At 46.9% G+C, this 20,091-nt stretch overlaps 1 long non-coding RNA gene across 1 annotated transcript in view; it reads left to right on the top strand.

Moving 5' to 3' along the window:
- The window catches only part of LOC149875381 (uncharacterized), a 457,025-nt gene extending 436,934 nt beyond the window's left edge, over positions 1-20,091 (top strand). Inside the window, exon 3 of the long non-coding RNA XR_016440028.1 lies at positions 19,943-20,091. This is a non-coding gene — a long non-coding RNA (uncharacterized LOC149875381). The remainder of the gene's footprint in view (positions 1-19,942) is intronic.

The following is a 20,091-nucleotide window of genomic DNA, read 5'->3' on the forward strand; positions in this document are numbered from 1 at the left end:
GAGAATGGCATTTGAGCACCTAAATTCACTTACGCACCTAATCGGTAGAGTGGAATATGGCCCTATGCCAGAGTTTCCAAGCATGTTGGAGGTGAGCTTTGTAGCCGTCCATTTTTTTTTTTTAATTGCTAGAACATCTGCTTGTTATCTCAAATGTTTGTATTCGGATTGTTTTTAAAGTCACAGGAAATGACAAAGAAACATGAAGCTCACTATGCTGTGACACCCAAGACTTATTTCTGGGGATGCTCATTAGCAATTTAAACTCTGAAAAGCAGTTACTGTAATGTATATAATATTTCATCCTCAGATGGAGAGAGGCAGTAAAATCTTCCGTGTCCTTCATACTGATGTTCAATAGCCTACTTGGAGGCCATATCCCTGAATAAATAACCAAAGCACAGGAGCGGGTAGCAGCTTCGTTTTTTTGAGGAGTGGTACCAGCATAACTGCCCTGTGGCATCAAGTACCACCCGTTTGACAAGGGAAGATTTGGGCTGTCAGACATTGCACATGTTGCTGTGTACATTGCCTGGCCAAGCAATGTTGAGTCGATAAGGAAAGGTAATTGCCAACAGCCCTGCAACTTCTGGACCCCCTCTGCGTGCTGCTGAAAGGACTCGCATTGATGTTAGGTTCGAATACTGCTGCACATTCACCATTTTGTAACAAAGGGGCTGAGAAGTGACTGGCATGAAAGCAGAAGGGCAAGGCAGCCTGACAACAACTGAAAATGATGGGTTACAAGATTTTTTTTATTCACGAGCAGGCTTTTTTTATTCATGAGTAGTAGATTTCTTCTGTCTGAGATCAGGATTGTGAGGGGGTTTTTTTGCTTGCTCAAGTTGATCTTTCTATTTTATTAGAGGTGTTTTTAGAGTGTGTCCATTGCTGCTGTTTCTCAGCACACAGGGTGCTGATATTGTTGGTCTGAAGTAGAAATGGAGCTTAACTCAAGGCTAGAGCCAAATACATCCCAGCCCCTGGAAAATGTGGCTCTGGATCCAGATAGCTCATACAGGTTCCTTTTATAACCAAAGAGCAGAGTTCAAGCACCCCTGGCCTTTAGGGATGGCTAGATCTCGCTCCCATTGCTTTGATGCATCTCTATCCTAAACTCTGCTAGTGAGAATTAGGCTTATGGTCCATATGTCTCTAAGGGCCTTATTGCATGGTAATTCTGAGTAGCTCCTGGAGCTCTTCACCCCAGAATAGGCCTCACATTAACACCCGAAACTAGTTTTAAGCACTTGTTAGACTGTTCAGATTGATCCCACTCCAGGCCAACATTATCTCTGATCTGCGTTACCCAACTCATGGTACACTACGGCAAGACTTTGCAGTAAACACCTGACCCACCTCCCCACCCTGGCTGTCCCGGCTCAGGCCCACTGTCCCCCTGCCCTCCCCAGCACCCCAGATCCCCACTCACTGCCCCCCACCCCCTCCTGCTTACTTGTACCTACCTGTGCTTCGGTCCCAGGGGAGCAAGCAGGGAAGGGTTAACCTACCCGCCTGGCTGCCATTGCTGACACCGCCGTTGTCTGGACCAGATTCAACCTGAAGAAGAGCAGCAGCCTAGGGGCAGCAGGGACTTCGCAGACAGGTTAACCCTTCTCTGCCTGCTCCTCTGGGCAAGTAAGCACAGGTGGGAGAGGAGGAGCCCTAGGGGCAGGGGGAAACCAGGGGAGCCCCAAGGGGCAGGGGCGAGCGGAGAATGGGAGGCGGGGGAGGGGATTCTTACCTTTCAGTCCTCCAAGCACCTGCTGGCCTGAACATATGATTGGTCCAAACTCAAGCTGGCACTAACACCCATCCCCCCCCCAGTTCTCTGACCTGTGGCTCAGTCACAAGGTTTGCAGACACTTCCATTCTCTGCATGTTTGGGTCTTGGGGCCCCTTCTGATCAGCTTCTGAGCCCTGCTCCACAAAAGCCTTCCCAGGCACCACACTCCCATCACGTTATGGAGATTTTTGTTCCTTCTCTGGTCTCTGCCCAGAATAGAGAAGGCTCTTAGTTCATCTTTTTTCCCCACAAAGACTGTCTTTCAAGGTTTTCTAAAGTTCTCATGTATCCTTATAAACTACAACTCCTAGGATACCAGTGTTTTAGCAAAAGCTGAGTACAGGTACTTGTAGTCTATCTGAGGAGTCACAAACTGTGGGACACGGTACCCCCAAACACCTGGATGCGCTCAGTTCTTGTAGGACTCAGTGCAAGATGTCCTTTTGCACAAAATTTTCCATGCAGCCCTGCCAATCAAGGCTAACATAGGACAACCTGGCACTGTTTTCCCAGTGATCATTAGGATGGACCTATTTGGGAACCTGGACAATATCTAGGTGGCGAAGCATGGAGGACAGAAAAACACATGTGCGCCTTGTGGTCCCATGTGAAAAAAAGTCTGAGTCACATTCTTGGAGCAGCTTTGAAAAGCTTCTGCTGCCACTGCCTATAAAATACCGCCTCTGAAGAGACAGCTACCAGCGCTGTCAATTTGCCATGCTTGACTACATTTACTCTTAAAATAAATAAGGGGGGAAATGTATAAACCAACAGCCACGACAAAATGCAAGCAGCCAAGATGAAAAGCAAGGTACAGTAGGGCACTGCTCACATGGGAGTTCTAGAGTTGTGTCAATAATGCTTAAATCTGAATCACATTAGACTCTGGATGCTTCGGCTGATTCAGTTGTTTCTACCGTGTTTGTGCTTTATTTACTGTGGCTTTGTTTTTCCCAGCTTGTATTAAGCGGCACTCCTCAGGTTTGTGAATAATCGGTGGAGTCATCGGAAGAATCTGCATATGAATTTGAGCCAAACCCTAAGGGAGACTTGTGTGGCATTTGCACACCCTATTGACATTTAGAACAAAAGTCAAGCCCTGAAAACATAACAAAATTATGGGTTAGATTCCCTTTCAGTGCCTGCATAAATTAACAGTACTGTCATCATTGTCATTTAATGCTACAGCTGCATCAGCCTGGAAATTCATATTAATGGCACTTGCCCTCCAATGTCACTGTCAAGGATGGGGAATTACTTCACACAGGCTGCAGCAGGAGCCTTGCGATTATTCAGCTTCAGAAGCTACCCGGCATGGTGGGGCAAGGAGAAAGTATAATCTTACTCGTTAAACACAACTGTTGAACTGCTTTGCAGCATGTGTTCCTCTAACCTGCATTGATGGCCCAGTTCTATAAAGCAATATCTAAGCTCTAGATCTGCGGTTAACTAAAAGCTTGTTCTTTACTTTATCGTAAGTTAGGCAAGAGTTTACTTCACAAGCTAAAACAAGATCAAAGGTTCTCCTGACTAGCAGCCCATTGGTTGAGCATGCCAGTTTCTGTAGCCAATGGCAAACATGGGATCATTTCGGGTATCACCATGCCCACCCAACTTTTGACTCTCTAGCCCATCTCTGGTGTGGTACTGAGATGTGTTAATAGCTCTGCCACTGCATCTCGTCTTATGTGATGAGTAGCCCCTTTGAAATCAGTTAAGATGGCTTCCATGATGCAGTGCTGTTTTGGTACAACAGAAGCCAGGTGTAAGCACACCTGGAAAAGGCACAGTGCTCAGCTATAGGCAACCCGTTGCCAGGAATTCCAGTTTTTGCCAGCTGTGGTGCACCGTATATAAGCCCACCCCATTCAGATATAAGCACACACGTTCCTGCCTTTGTCACAACAACACGGTGTCTAAAGCTGGCTGCACTGAGGGTTGGCGTTAACAAAGCAGTGAAGTACGACGCTAATTTGCTAAGCAGTTTGCAAAGTTGGTTTCCAGAACTCTGCATGAACTTGGGATCTCAGAACTTGCAGCTGGGGGCCACCAGCTGTTAGAATTGCCAGGTACCAGCATTAAAGTGCTCTGCCCAATGTGAGTTGAATGAGCAGGAGACTGAATGCTTAAGTGCTGTGTATAGATTTGGCAGCTAAAAACAAGCACAAATTAAACCAAATTGTGCAGGCCATATGCAGTGCATCACCAATCATCGCTGCAGTAGGGAAGGCAAGGTTAACTTGTGTTACCAGTTATTGGATAGTAGCATGTCCAAGGCCCTGTCCACACCAAGCTCAAAGGGAGTTTGGAAACAGTTTAGGCATGTCTTGTTTCAGGCCCTGCACAATGGGATGGTCTTAAGGTGCTGCAGCCTAGCTAAAGGTCCCAAGATTTTAATAATTTATTTTAAACATAGTTCTAAGACACTTTAGCTCCGACCATATTATCAGGCTAGATCTTATTTGGAGTAATACTTACCACCTGTCTCATGCCCTTAAGCTATACATCTCAAAGCTATTTTACAAGTCATTGTCATTGCCCAAGAGGTATTGCCCAGGGGATAAGATAATTTGAGAGAGGTCTATGCTGAGATTTAGGGTTGACCCTGATGGTCATTCTTAATCAGCCTGAACCACATGGGATGCCCATCTAAGTTACTTTGCAGCTGCTGCATACTGTGCTTCCTAGTCCTCCAGCAGATCCCTTCTAGGAATTAGTCTGCCAGTTCTTTGCCTCTCCTTCTGGGCTCAGCTCTGTTTACAGTCAGTAGAGGCAACAGGTTGGGTGCAGGAGGGCCAGACCTTAGGAGCAGGGTTGTGGGATTAACAGACTTCCTGTGCTTAAAGACGAAAGAACATGGGGGAGCCCAGGCACAGGTCAGAGAGGAGAAGGCTCAACTTCAGGCCCTGAAGTTCAGTAGAGCTTCTGGCCATAGATTCTAGGGTGAACGCTCTATAAGAATTAGACCAGGTGTTTCTTGTCATTCATTCATGTATTGGAGCTGCATGTTGCCGCTAAGAGGTTAATTAAAGTCAAAGATTAGTGAGGCCTTATATTTATAGGCCTAATAAATTTAGCAAGGCCTTGTAGAAGTAGTAGTAGGCCCTGTGGCATAGTCAAAATTAACCTTATCAGAAGAATGCAAAGGCTTGTACTGCTATTAGTCAGTCCTAAGGAAAGTTTGTAGTAGGAGAATCTAAATGGCTGTAAGTTATCAGCCTATCTCAGAAGTTATAAATTGGCCAGCACATCTGGAAATCACTAGAAGGAAGATGCAGCATTGTGAGAGAAGCTACTGATTTAAAATTAGCTGCTGACCTGGATTCAGTGGGCCAGTAGATCTCAAGGAGCCCAAGGACTGCATACCAGGGTCCTTCCCGTTGCCCCTCAGACTGTGCTAATTGGGGACGCCTGACTTCGCTGAGCTTTATAGAAGAAAAACTTGTCATACTTCAGGCATCAGAAGGGAATGCGGATAAGTTGCCAAAGCAAATTGTTATCATCTGTCACTGTTGTTTTGTTACTATGCATAGTTGTGTTTTTGTTAAGTCAATAAACCTTTCTTATCTTTTTACCCCGAACACTCTCTCAATCCCAAACCCTCCCGCTAGTGGCTGAGACAATGGGGGGAGTCCCAGGCACAGGTCAGAGAGGAGAAGGCTCAACCTCAGGCCCTGAAGTTCAGTAGAGCTTCTGGGTCATAGATTCATAAATTCATATATTCCAGGATCAGTGGGCCATCTAGTCCAACCCCTGCCCCTGGCAGGCAAGAAAAGGGTCACCAAACCTGGGGTCATGTGAACCCAGCCAGGAGCCTGTCCAGTCTCCTCTTGAAGGCCCCCAAGGATGGATGCCCATTCCAGATCCTGGCAACCCTGACTGTGGAGAACTTTTTTCTAATGTCCAGCCTAAATCTTCCCTCTAGGAGCTTATGGCCATTGTTCCTTGTTGTTCCAGGGGGTGCCCTGGTAAACAGATCATCACCTACTTCTTGTTGCTCTCCCCTTATGAATTTGTATGCCACCACAAGGTCCCCTCTCAGCCTTCTCTTGGAAAGGCTGAAGAGGTTAAGGTCTCTTAACCTTTCCTCATAGAGCCTTCCCTGCAGGCCTCCTATCAGATGGGTGGCTTTTCTTTGGACCCTCTCCAGGTTGTCCACATCCTGCTGGAACTGTGACATCTAGAACTGGAAACAGTATTCCAGCTGTGGTCTGACCAGTGTGGCGTAGAGAGGGAGAATCACCTCCCTGGACCTGTTTGTGAAGCACCTACGGATGCACAACAAGGTGCGATTGGCTCTGCCAACTGCTTCTTCACATTGACTCATGTTCGTCCTGGAGTCAACAGTGACTCCAAGATCTCTTTCTGCCTCAGTGGTGCTGAGAAGGTCGCCCCCTAGCCTATAGGTATGATGGCAGTTCTTTCTCCCTAGATGCAGCACCTTGTACTTGTCCTTATTGAATTGCATCCTGTTGCTCTCTGCCTACTTCTCCAACCTGTCTAGGTCAGCCTAGATCTGGTTCCTCCCCTCCAGGGTGTTTACTTCACCCCATATTTTTCTGTCATCTGTGAATTTGTACAGGGTGCTTCCCACCCCCTCATCCAGATCACTGATGAAGACGTAGAACAGCACCAGCCCCAGAACTGAGTCCTGAGGGACTCCACTGCCCACATCTTTCCAGGTTGACACTGACCCATCCACCACCACTCTCTGAATGCAACCCTTGAGCCAGTTTCCTACCCAGTCTAATCATCAAAGGCAAATCTCCTCAGTTTATTAATAAGGATGGTATGGGATATTGTGTTGAAAGGCCTTCCTGAAGTCCAGATAGATGACATCCATCTCAACTCCTGCATCTAAACATTTGGTGACCTTGTCATAAAAAGAAACCAGGTTAGTTAGGCAGGACCTGCCTGCTATAAACCTGTGTTGGTTACCCCTCTGCATCACATTAGCCAGTGGGCTCCCACAGATGTGTTCCTTGATAACTTTTTCAAGGATTTGCCCAGGAATAGAGGTAAGGCTGACTGGTCTATAGTCCCCCGGATCTTCCTTCCTCCCCTTCGTAAAGATTGGGATGACATTGGCCCTCTTCCAATCCTCCAGGACCTGACCTGAGCACCATGCATGCTCATGGTCAGACCAGACTGCAGCCTAGGTTGAGACGTTTAGTGTAGATCATGGGTTTTCAACCTTTTTGGATCAGCATACCCCCAGCATCCAGACAGGAGCCAATTGGGGGGCTGCATGGCTGGACGTGGAGTAGTGTGGGGGCTGGCATGCGGACGACGGCAGAGCGGCAGCACCTGCGGCGTGTGAGCTTTTCCTGCCCCCCACCTCTGGCTGGATGGGTAGCACTGGTGTAGTAGCATGTGATGGTGTGTGGCGGTGCTCTGTCCCCGCTTGCCCACGTGTACCCCTTGGGGCCTTCTCAAGTACCCCTGGGGGTATGCGTACCCCCAACTGACAACTCCTGGTGTAGATAATTGGCAGGTATGACTTTGAACTGCCCCTGAGTTGCAGCGTAGACATACCCTGATTCAAGCAGCTCATCCATAGCTGGACTTAAATTGTAAACAGGACTAAGCTGGGAAAATTATACACTGACCACTCTACCCCAGTGCTGTTAGAAGCTATGCAATCAGGACTGAATTTGAGCACGATTCTGGCTGAAGTCATGCACCGAATATGACAGCCAACAGCCCATCATAAGGCTGTACTTTTAAAGAAAAATGTTTTATACAAGACCCAGAAAGGTGACTGCAACATTTTAATGTTCTTTCAAATCACAAGCCTCTCTGAGTAGTAAGAATAATCAAAATAATAATAACGGTGGTACTTTTCAGCTGATTCTGTCCCTGCATTGATTTCTTTCTAAAAAACTGCACGTGTTTGTATGGGACAGAGCATGCCATGCAAGGGAAGAAGAAAAACACAGTGCTAAGGCTGTGATCCAGCTTTTGTCATGAAAGTGGTAAAATCCTATTGAGCTATGTATCCTATCTTGCACCTGAGAGGTCTTTCAAAACCACACATTACTACTCATGTTAAGCCTTCATGCATCTATTCTTGAAAAGTTTTCTACTGCAGGGGAGAGCAGGAACAAGCATGCTGGGGTATAAATAATTTACACTGGTGCATCTCTCTTTTACCTGAGAATGCCATTTCACTTTGCAAAGGCACAGAGAATAAAGAGGATATGTATTATTTACCCTTCTTTCACAGATAAGGGAAATTCAGGCACAGAAATTTAGTGACTTGGCCAAAATCTCAGAGAATCCTAGTGATAGCCTTTGCTCTAACTACTGCCTACCAATTTGGGGGTCAGGGGAATGTCCTGCTGGTTATGATAGGTCTCTGTCAGCCTTTCAGCAGTGTCTTAACACATACAGACAGAAATAGCTCGTGCTTGCTGCTAAGCAGATGCCATATTATTTGGGGCCGTGATCCTAAAAAAGCATAGCCTTTCTTGAAATTAGCTTAAAAAGGAAGAGCACCTTTGGAAACACGATTAAGGTCACTGCTTCATTCTCAATCATCTCACCACCTTGTTCTCTCCCTTGTCCAGTGGTAATGCCAAACATCCCCGCTTTAAGCCAAATATGACAGTCCCCCAGAAACTACCAGTTTGTTTCTCTCTTTGCCTCTGGTGCCTTCTTCAGATGCCAGGCCCCTCCCAGCCCAGCCTTAAATGCAAGTTCCCCCCATGCCAAAAACAAAAGGCTTCCCTGTGCAGTCCCATTGTGAGGGAAATCACCCTTGAACATAGCTTGCCTTTGGGTTTTATTGATGTGGCTGTGAACAGCATGGTTGAGGCAAAGCACCAGTGACAGATTCACTGGGAAGCAGGGAGGCAGCTGCTCTACAGGTAGCAGTCACGGCTGTTCTCCCTAATGGCAGGAGCATTCATTGCCAAATAAATAGGATTCGGCGAGAAATAGCTGGGGATATCAAACATATACCAAATGCTGCTGCAAATAAAGCAGCTGTCTTGTGGTCAGTTTGTTCTCCCTCATCTACTTGTTTTGGGGGTTTGTTTTGGGTTTTGGTTTTTTTTTTCTTGTTTGAACGCAAGGAAATGCTGATTTGTCTGTCCGGTGCCAAGGGGAAAATCTGTCCTTTTTCTGTTTACTCAGAGACCAGCATGCAAAACCCTTTACAGCTAAAAGAGCCAGTTTACTGATGGCTTCATTTGTCTCTCACACTAATAAGACGCTACCGGTAGATCAGGGAGTTAACACCATAAGGGGAATGCTTATTTATTTATGTCGCCGTATTTATTTCACTCCAGTGATTTGTGCATTCATAATGGGACATGGTTACATGCATGGTGTAACGTGGCTGGCTGTGGTGGAGTTGCACCGGATCTGAATGGGGCTCCTTTTTTCAGGATGTGGCAGAGTGGGTCGGCTTTTCCAAAGGGCGCTCTTTGCTCCAGCAAGCACACTTGTGTCTGAATGCCAAGGCAGATCGGGGAGATAGAGGTACCAGTGCTGTGGTGTGGGCTCTCTTCACCTGGACAGGGTCTGAGTCCCCCATCTGCCACAGCACAGCACGCTATGCACCACATTATAGGCTAGGCAGAGCTGACGGCAACCCTCCAGCCCTCCCATTGGAGCTGTTCCAGCTGGCAGAAAGAAATGCAGTTTCCTGGAGCCAGAAGGAGAGCGTGCCAGGTGGGATTTGAGTGCAGAGGACGCTTCCTTGATAGGGGGTGTCCTGGGCCCTCCTCCCCAGGCTATTTATGCATTATGTGTTTTATCCAGTGACAATTTCAAGGGTCATGGGGTGCGGGCCCAAACCCAGAGTGCCTTCACTCCCAGAGGGCTGCCTACCTCACCACTCTCCTTCTTGCTTGTTCTCCCTTTGACCCATGACTCTTGTCGTCCTTTCTGCCCCATCTTCAGCTGGAGGGCAGAAGGATGCTCTTGCCTCTCCTTCACTCGCAACCTTTCAGGGTATTTGCTAGAAAGCGGTAGATGTGGCTTCAAACCCACCTGAGGCTGAATAAAGCCCAGAACCAAAGTCTTCATTTGGTCATTGGGCAAAAGTTGGGTGGCACCACTTACTCGCATGCTATGGTTTGCTTTGGTTCAGGACAATATTGCGCTCGTTTAGGTGTACTGCTTCAGGTAGATGTCTGAATGAGCTGGAGCACAGCAGGGTGGAAGTGTATAAGGCCTCCCATTGACAGAATGGGAGAAGCATGCACCTCCATGAGATGAACTGGGATCGTCCCCTTGAGGCAAGGGGCTTTTGGCAAAATAGGATCTAGGACTTAAGTCTGTGCCTTGGTTTTCTGTTTAACAGTAATAATAGTAGAAGAGTGTGCTGAGTCCAAATGAATTAAAGATTATGAAATGCTCTCCACATGAGAAACAAAAGCCTTATATTTAGAGTAAAACACATCTATGGCTGGGCATGAAAAATTAGATGATGGCTCAGGTGGGAGAAGGAAAGGTCATTTCTCAACCCAATGTTGAAATGAATAGGGGGCACGAAAGTACAGGTATTTAGTATTGGGTAGGCTACTTGATAAAAATTGAGGATGGGAGAGAGGAAACAGGGCCTCAGAGTGGAGTCTTTTGTTTTCTGTTCATTCACTGTTTTTCTCTTTAGCCATTTGACAAACCTGCCTTGGGCAGTGGCCTGTCTGATCTTGCAGGCTGTGGAGAGCTGAGGCTGATTTGTATGTAGTTGGACATATGGGAAAGACACACCTGGGAGGATGTAGGAGGTGTGAATGGTGAATTAGCCGGTGGTGCACTGTCCCTGCTCAGCCTGGATTAAGCCAGTCTGATGCTGCAGCCTTGAAGGGTGCAGACTGGATTCTCGGAGATGCACAACGGTCATCATTAATAGATGCCGCTGCCCTTTGCATAAATGTTACAAGTCTGAATTCTGGGCTTCCAACTTAACTAATTTCCCAACTTAAATTCTCTCCATGGAATGGATTAGCTACCGTGTTTTACTTTGATTTCAGTTGTAAATTAATTTCTAGTGTTTTCCCTTCTCTGTTAAAGAGCTGCTGTGTCCTACCCCAGAGGCAGCCGCAAGACTTTATATAAATTGTAACAACCCACACCCCGTTCATGACCATTGCTTTGCTGTGCAAAACAGTCACCTGAGGTTTTACAGTTGCAGCAGAGAGAGACTCTCCTATCAGATGAGCAAAAGGAGGCTGTTCATTAACTGTTAACTAGTAGCACCTACTAGTAATAGGTGTGAGCAGTTCTGGCTCCATCCGGGAGAGGGCAGCCTTGCACACATACACTAGCTAATTCATTGTGTTATATCAGTGTTTACTGTTTGTGCATAGTGTGGTAGGTAAAGAAGGGATTATTTTTTATGACTGAACTGCAGCATTGAATCTGGCTGCAATTTCCCCTGCCAGCACTGATGCCTCTTTTAATCCTTTTTACTTCTTTGTCAAGAGCCAGCAACATTCTTCCCCTCCACTACCCCAGGGCCGGGGGCTGACACATCTCCACGCTGACCCTGACACGGGGCTTCCCGAAAAGCCACTGAAGTAGCCGCTGGATTTCAATTCCCCTGTTAAGCTCTGCAAAGCTCTGCCAGTTGGGGTTGCACACGCAGTTGTGTTTTTAAATGTACTATTCTGGGACGGTATCCCAAAGCAAACTTTGGCATCGAGGCGTTTTTCTCTGCTGTCCACAGGGAAGGATTTGAGAAGGGCACATTTTGGCATGGGAGGTCTTTTATAGGGGCCGGCTTGAGCCATCCCAAGGAGCCCTATGATACAAGTGAATATGCACACACACGTGCCCCTAGAGGCTGCCCCCTCATTTTCTCTCTCCCTCTCTTATACACACTTCTTCCTGTTGCTGGATCTATCTCCCCCACGTGTATAAGCATGTCCCTTTCCTGTCACCAGATTTTTCTCCTCTGTATGTGTGTGTGAATGTGTGGGTGTACCACACACACGGGTGTGGACACATACACACACACACACACACACACACACACACAGAGCCAGCCTTAGGTTTGGGCAATGTGGATGACTGCCCAAGACTCTGTGGTCAGGGGGGTGCCACACATACACACACACACACACACCCCCTCACACACACACACACATGCACAAGCACATGCACAGAGCAGCGCTCTCCCCTGCCCTGCCCAGCCCCAGGCAGGAGGAGCGGTGCCCAGCCCAGCTCAGCTCGACCCAGCCTGCCCTCCCCTTTTTCCCCCCTGCCTCCAGCCACTGCTCAGGAAGAGCTAGGCTGGGCAGTGCGGGCAGCTCTGTGCCATGTGTCGGACTGGCACACGCACCCCTGTCACCTGCCTTTGCCTGCAGCAGTGTCACTGACTTTGGAGAGGGTGCCAAAATACAAGCTTGCCCAGGGCACCAATTTTCCCTAAAGCTGGCTCTGCACACACACTCTTAAAGTGTACCCATATCCCATGTTTGAAGGACCCCTTGGCCCATTCGTTTTACTGTTGGATGCATGTTGGGTGTTTAACTCTCCTCTTTGCCTGTTTGATTCTGCCTTGAGAAAGGCTGGAAATCTATTGGAGAGAGGTCTCTAGGGAAGACCATGCCTGTATCGAACACTTTCTTGAACTGCATTAATACCTGTTTGCAAGGCAACCAGATGACCTTGTCTCTCCCTCCCACAGCCTCAACTTTGGGAAGGCACCTTTTTGCCTCAAGCTTTCAACCTTTTGATGGACAGATTTTCCACGCTGAGCTACAGCATGTGGGTAACGAGAGGATCCTATTAAAGTGCAATTAAGGAGCAAAAGGATTGTCAGCTCAGCAAAACTAGAAACATATACATTGCCTGTCCATCCTTCATGGCATTCCTTCTTGCTCTCTATGAGAGTGAGAGAGAGAGAGAGAAGAAGGGGAAAAGAGAACAAAAGATTAATACCGATGCTAGCTTTTACACATAGGAAGTTGATCGTTACCACTAAACACGCTGTCCCTCTTTTAATGAAGAGGCTGCTGCAATATCATTGCAACAACTAGCAACCCACTTGTTTTATTACAGCAGGTTGAGCCAGTGCATGTTCCCCTGTGCAATAGCTAAGGAAAAAAAAAATCAAATGTCTAAACCTAAGGGCTCCTTCATTTCACACAGAGAGATCTACCTTACCACAGGTTCCTTGCTTTGGTTTTCCTTGCAGAAGAGGGGCTGGCAACAGCTTATTTACCTCCCTACCTGTCCTTGAGCTGTGCAGCTTTTATTTGAACAAATTAAATCAGCTGTTTCAAGCGATGCTTTTACTCTCTTGAGTCTGGATCTAATTCTCCAAAGAATTTTTGCTTAAAAACTTTATTTTTTCAAGTTTCCACCACATCTTGGCACTCTGCAGGATGCAGTTCTGTTAAAGGACCTTGAAGCCAGCGGGTAAGCAGAAATATCAGTCTGTCTGGGTAACGCTCCTAGTTGGCAGTGTTTTCTGTGGTATCTGGAGTAGATTGGGTATAAACTGAAAGGATACTAGAATGGAGGGATTTAATTTTTTTCTGTGCATCTTGGCCAGACCTACAGTTGGTGTAAATGGGTGTAACTCCACTAATATCATTTCCATTTGTTTTGGTCATTCTTATGTGAGCCTGAGTTTAATCCCTTTGAACAGAATGCAAAGCACATAATTTTGCCCTTTGTAAACCTAGGGAGCCAGATCCAGATTTCAGCGTTGCTGCTATAAATTCCTGTGCGGTGCCGAAGGAGTTACACTAGATGTATGCCGATGTCACTGATTGCCTTTAAATCTCATTTCAGAAGAAACCTAATAATGGCCCATTGCAACAGGAATGTGTGTCAACTGTACAAACACTGAAAAATGATGTGTTGTGCAATGCGTTGTCCATACTTGGGGTCAGCAGGGACAAAACTTTCAAGGGCTTGTTTTCTGCTGGCGTAAACAGACATTGCTTTCAGATTGACAGAGCTGTGTTGACAGCTAGTGCAGCTACGAATCCAGCCCCTGGTCTGGAAGTTACAGCAAGGGTTTTTTACTGGATCCTTCTGAGACCAGGGTTGTTTGTCAGGAAATGAAGGAGAATGTTGTGCTTGTAAAAACATTATATAGAAAATCAATGTTGTTCCTAAGACATTCATAGTTTCATAGTTGGTCGGGTCGGAAGGGACCTGAGCAGATCATCAAGTCCGACCCCCTGCCATGGCAGGAAAGAGTACTGGGGTCAAACAACCCCAACAAGGTGTTCATCCAGCCTCCTCTTAAACACCCCCAGGGTAGGAGCCAACACCACTTCTCTTGGAAGCTGGTTCCAGACCCTAGCCGCCCTGACCGTGAAGTCGCGCCTCCTGATATCTAGCCTAAATCTACCCTCTGCCAGCTCGTGACCATTATTCCTGGTCACTCCTGGTGGTGCTCGAGGGAACAGGGACTCCCCCAATGCCTGCTGGTCCCCCCTGACTAGTTTATAACAGGCCACAAGATCCGCCCTCAGCCTTCTCTTGTGGAGGCTGAACAGGTTCAGGTCCCGTAGCCTCTCCTCATAAGGCCTCTAGGTATGGTGCCGGTTGTTCCTCCCCAGGTGCATCACCTTGCACTTATCAGTGTTGAATCCCATCCTATTCTCGTCTGCCCACCCCTGTAACCTGTCTGGATCTGATTGTAGCCTATTCCTTCCTTCTAGCATGCCCACGTCCCCCCACATCTTAGTGTCATCAGCAAATTTGAACAGGGTGTTTTTTACCCCCTCATCCAAGTCGCTGATAAAGATGTTGAACAGTGCGGGCCTGAGGACCAAGCCCTGCGGGACCCCATTGCCCACGTCCTTCCAGGTTGAAAATGACCCCTCCACCACCCTCTGGGTGCGGCCCTCCCGCCAGTTGGTGACCCATTTGACTGTGTGGGTGTCAACACCACAGCTCCCCAGTTTCTTAATGAGAATGGGGTGAGAGACAGTGTCGAAGGCCTTCTGAAAGTCCAGGAAGGCTATGTCCACTGCTATCCCTGCGTCTAAGGATTTGGTGACCTGGTTGTAGAAAGGCACCAGGTTGGTCTGACAGGACTGATGAACCCGTGTTGGTTGCCCAGAAGCATAATCTCCCCTGCTGGCCCCTCACGGACATGCGCCAGGATAACTCTCTCAAAAAGCTTACCCAGGGTCGAGGTAAGACTAACTGGCCTATAGTTCCCTGGGTCCTCCTTCCTCCCCTTTTTTGAAGATGGGAACCACACTGGCCCTCTTCCAGTCCTCTGGCACCACACCAGAGAACCACGAGTGCTCGTAAAGCCGTGACAGGAGCCCTCAATGACCTCAGCCAATTCCCTCAGCACTCGGGGGTGAAGATCGTCTGGACCAGCTGATTTAAATACATCCAGTCCCTCCAGACGTTCCCTGACTAGATCCTCCCTGACCCTTGGCCTGGGTGCACCTCCCCTGGGGCCTGAGGGGGGCCCGATGCGGGACCGATCTGATCCCTGCTCAGGAAAATGGAGGCAAAGAAGTCGTTAAATAGGTTAGCTTTGTCATTGGGTGTGACAACCAAATTTCCTAGCGTGTCTTGCAGGGGCCCCATGTTACCTGATACCTTCTTTTTGCCCCCTATGTATTTAAACAAAGACTTCTTGTTGTCCCTGATCCAGGAAGCTAGTCCCAGTCCCATCTCCACCTTGGCCTTCCTGACTGCCCCCCTGCATCCCCGAGCAACCACAGTATAATCCCTCCCTGCCATTGGGTGTGTGCCTCTGTTTTAGCTAGGAGACATTCCCAGATACTTTTGGTGAGCCATGGGGGCTTTTGTGCCCTCCTGCCCCCTCTGATCTGTATTGGGATTACCTCCCTTTGGGCTTGGAGGATCATCTCCTTAAGAAGCGACCACTCTTCTCGGACACCTGGTTCGCCTCCCCTCTGGGACCTCAGTGCTTCCCCGACTATTCTCCTTAGCTCATTGAAGTCCGCCCTCCTAAAATCTAGGGCTTCTGCCTTGCTTCAGGTCTTTTTCACCTTGCGCTGGGTGGTGAATTCCAGCAGGCGATGATCACTGTCACCCAGGTGGTCGAGCACCCACAGCCTCTTCACCAGGTCATCACCCATGGCCAGCACCAGGTCCAACAAGGCGTCTCCTTGCTGGGGCTGTGCACCCCCTATGTTCAATGGAGGTCCTGCATTTGGGCTAGGAACCTACGTGAGTGGTCAGACCTGGCTGACTGCTCTTCCCAGCAGATGTCTGGAAAGTTCAGGTCACCCATGATGACCACTTCCTTTGACCTAATTACCTCCGTGAGCTGACTTGAGAATTCCTGGTTGAGCTCTTCCCCTTGGTTGGGTGGTCTGTAGTAGACCCCACCGTTAAATCTCTTTCCCCTTGACTGCCTTGTATTCTAGCCCAGAGCACTTCCGTGTGCCCCTCCTCTGGCTCTGTGCTACCTGATGAGGATGTGTATTCCTCCTTAATGTAGAGCGCCGCACCCCCGCCTTTTCTCCCTGTCCTGTCCCTCCCGTAAAGCCTATAGCCCTTGATATTCATGGTCCAGTCATGCATTGGGTCTCACCATGTTTCAGTGAGCCCCACTATGTCTGGGTTGGTGTCAGTTAGCAGGAGGGGAAGTTCCTCCTGCTTGTTTCCCATACTACAAGCATTTGTGTAGAGGCATTTGAGGCCTCCTGTGGATGTGTGCACTGGCCCCCTAATCTCAGCATTACCCTGGCCTCTGTTGATTACTTTTGTATATGTTCTGCTCGTCAGTCTAAGCTGGGCTGTACTTGTGGGTGTTGCTTCGTTTGGCAGTCCAAGGCTTCCTCCTCCCTTGTCTTCCCCTTCCCCCTAGTTTAAAGCCCGCTGGAGGAGATCCACCAACCTAGAAGAGAATACATGCTTACCTTTAAGGGAAAGGTGAAGCCTATCCCACCGAGCATGTCTCTCGTCGTGATGTGCAGGTCATTGTCAAGGAAGCCAAAGCCCGCCTCCAGACACCATTCCTGAAGCCGCCAGTTGGTCTCTGTGATGCATGTCTCATGCCATCTTCCAGGTCAGCTCACTGTTAGGACAGAAGACAATACAACCTGAGCACCTAGCTCCTTCAGCACGCCCCACAGAGCATGGTAGTCCACCATCAGGTGATCAGGGCTTCTCCTGGCTGCATCATTAGTACCCACATGGATTAGGACCACGGGGTAGTAATCAGTGGGCTGGATCACGGCCTGGATCATCCCTGTCACGTCCTGAATCTTTGCTCCGGGCAGGCAGTAGATCTCACGTGTCAAGGGGTCCTGGTGACCCCTCTTTACCTCTCAGGATGGAGTCACCTATGATGCTTACTCAATGCTTTCTCCTCTGGGACTGCTTCACTCCTTCGGCCTGTTCGGAGTGTGGAGAGTATGGAGTTGCCTCCTCTCCGGTTGCCTCCTCTCCCTCTTTCTTCTCCAGTGTTGCCAGGGCCTCGTACCTGTTCTTCAGCCAGACTGGAGAACAGGTAGGAGGCCCTGGCAACATTGGTGGAGAAGGAGTTTGCTTGAGTTAAGGGTCTTTCTTTTCTTCTGTAGGCTCTAGATAGCTTTAAAGATGATCTCTCCCCCCACTGCACTGGAACTGTAAATTGGTTGTACTTTTATATGAAACCTGTTTTATTCTATATGCCTAATCCTTGGATCTAAGCACAAATCATTGCAGAACATTTGTATATTCAGAAATGTAGGGAGCACATACTGCAAGAAACAGACCCACTTCCCACTTCAGTTGCTGCAATTTATATTTAATCATTGGTAGTCATGTATATTTAAATGCCTTAGAGCTCTCAGTGATGTTAATGGCACAGTAGTAGACCTGGTACCTGACTGAGAAGCCTTCAGCCTAGGGGCCCCATGCTACAATGCTTACTGGCAATGCAACTTTGCTATCGGGAGTAACCAAAGCAGCTACTCACAGTAACAACTGTGTTTTCTAGTGTTTGCAGACTCTACATGTCTCATCCTGATCTCCATTACTTCCACATATATGTTGTATAACTTAGGTGTAGATTTATCCCAGATTTATACCAATGTAATGGAGAGCAGAATTTGGGCCTAAATAGACTATCTCTAATTGCTATTGTAATAATAATCATTATTATTATCATTATCACCATTGCTGTTATTTCTGTGTAAACAAAACCCCATAGATCGTGACCAAGCTGTCATTTTTTATCTCGCTTTGTAATTCCCCAAATCCCATAATCTAATTGTTACACAGCCTTGCTTTAAAATAAAGGCTCAAATATTAGCTTAAGGTTGTAATAGCAATTAGCACTGCAGAAGCTTAAGCTATCTGGGTAAATCATGGCATTTGCTTAACTGCATATTTTAGCATTATTAAGTTAGCCAGGATACCTTATGGTATGGTGACGGCAGTTTTGGGTTGCATCCATTTCCCTTCCTGTGGATATCTATCTGAACCAGGAACAAGAGCAGACCTGGGCTTTTTTATTGGTGTTTACAAGGCATGGAGGCCTTTTTGGACTTACAGCAGAATAAGCAATATATGTATATGCATATATATACGTCTAGATTATGTCCATGACCCCACAAATTATTAGTACCTATCATGTGCTCATCTAGCAAGTCACAATTGCCTAATACACAGCAGGGCCATTTGTTTCTAGGGATATTGTGCAAGGGAAAAAAATGACCAAGCGAATATTTGCCCATCTCCCTCCACCCATGCCTTGTAAACATCGTCCCAAGCAAGATGAAATAAAAATGGGCATAGTGCCATAAGGGCTTAGAGTCTGCCCCCGCGCACCCTTCATAGGTAAATAATCTTAATGCAAGTCTCTTCAGCTTTGATGGGAAGGAGAGGGCCTGAAGGAGCAGTTGCCCATTTTGTTTCAAGTGTTTGCTATGAGCTACAGCTTAAATTGCAGAAGAACTGAACATTTACAAAGTTACTGCTAAGGAGCTCAAAAATGGATTGTGAATTTCAGTGTTAATCTTCCAGTAAATCCATAATTAATATCTGATACTAGAGTTAAATGTAACTCTAGAGAGTGAGCGTGATGTGGTGGCTGGCTTTTAAAGGGTACTTGGGTCTGGCCCTATCTGTGACTACAATACCTGACTCCTAGCTGACATGCGGTATCGAGTAATGGCTCAAAGATCATCCTGGCATATAGGCTGGTAACTTAGTCTTCCTGCTAACAGGGAGGGCCAAGCCCACAAGTATTATTTGGCTTGAGTTTACATTGTTGTGTAGCCCTGAAAATAAAAAAAAACTCATAAGAGAATAGAATCAGGCCATGCAGATTGCTGAAAAAGGGATGGAAACCCCTTCAGCCAACTCATATTTCTGCTGTGAAGCCTGAAGGATAGTATGTAAAATGGAACAGTTCAAATATGAGTTTACAAACCTCTGCATGTTGTTTTTGTGGATGTCATATGCAGAGTTATGCTCATCATACAAGGTTGCAGGCTGTGATCTTGTTTGTGGCATTTTTTTTTAATGAGTAGTGTTAATTACATTTTATTTGGATTTGTAGAATATCTGCAATGGCTCACCCCATGGTCCAGGTGGCTTTATAAAATTGGCAGCACACCTAATGATACCTGGTCTGGTTAAGAAACATGCCGAGGTGCTAGTGAAGCATTCAGAATAATGTTTTCCCCTCTATATTTCTCAGTAATCTCATGCTTCCTCACCCTCCACAGCATTATAATCAGTCCTTTCTGCCTTCTCAGACAATACTGCCTACTAGAAAAGTTGTTCTTGTCAAAACAAAGCTTCCAGTATTTAATCCCTTCTGAGATGAGTGTATCTGCTGGCTCCTGAAGGGCTACCTGTGAATATATGGATTTGCAAGCTCAGGTTCTTGCATCTGATTTTGACAAGAAAATAGGATATTTACTATTGTGTGAGTCCAATAAAATCATCTTATTTTTATCTATAAGGTGAAATCAAATTTCCATGGGGTGCCATCCTGGAGAAAGATTGTTGTGAAACATGGATCTAAAGGCATTTTTATTTGGTCCCACAAATGTATAATTAGGTGACTAGTTTTATTCTGCATAATCAGATTTGCAAGACTTTTGTGGGGTACAGGGTATCTGTGATTTCTTAATGAACAGGACATAATACTGCCCTTCCTGTAACTTCCAACAACCCCCCTGATTCACCAGTTTGTTTTCAATTATGATGAATGATCTTAAATTGTAAAAATAGTTATTCTTTCTCTTTTAGATTGAATCAGTCAGGACAGACAATGGGCTCCTGCTTACACTGGTATACAACTGGACTAGAATGACTGACTTCAGCAGACATACTGCAGCATATTGGAGAGTTGAATTTGGCCTGTTATTGAAAGACTTTAATGGAGTCTAAGCTACAGA

Source organism: Crocodylus siamensis, chromosome 1 (genome assembly GCF_052110815.1).
Source record: "Crocodylus siamensis isolate JL-2025a chromosome 1, ASM5211081v1, whole genome shotgun sequence".
Classification (NCBI taxonomy): domain Eukaryota; kingdom Metazoa; phylum Chordata; order Crocodylia; family Crocodylidae; genus Crocodylus; species Crocodylus siamensis.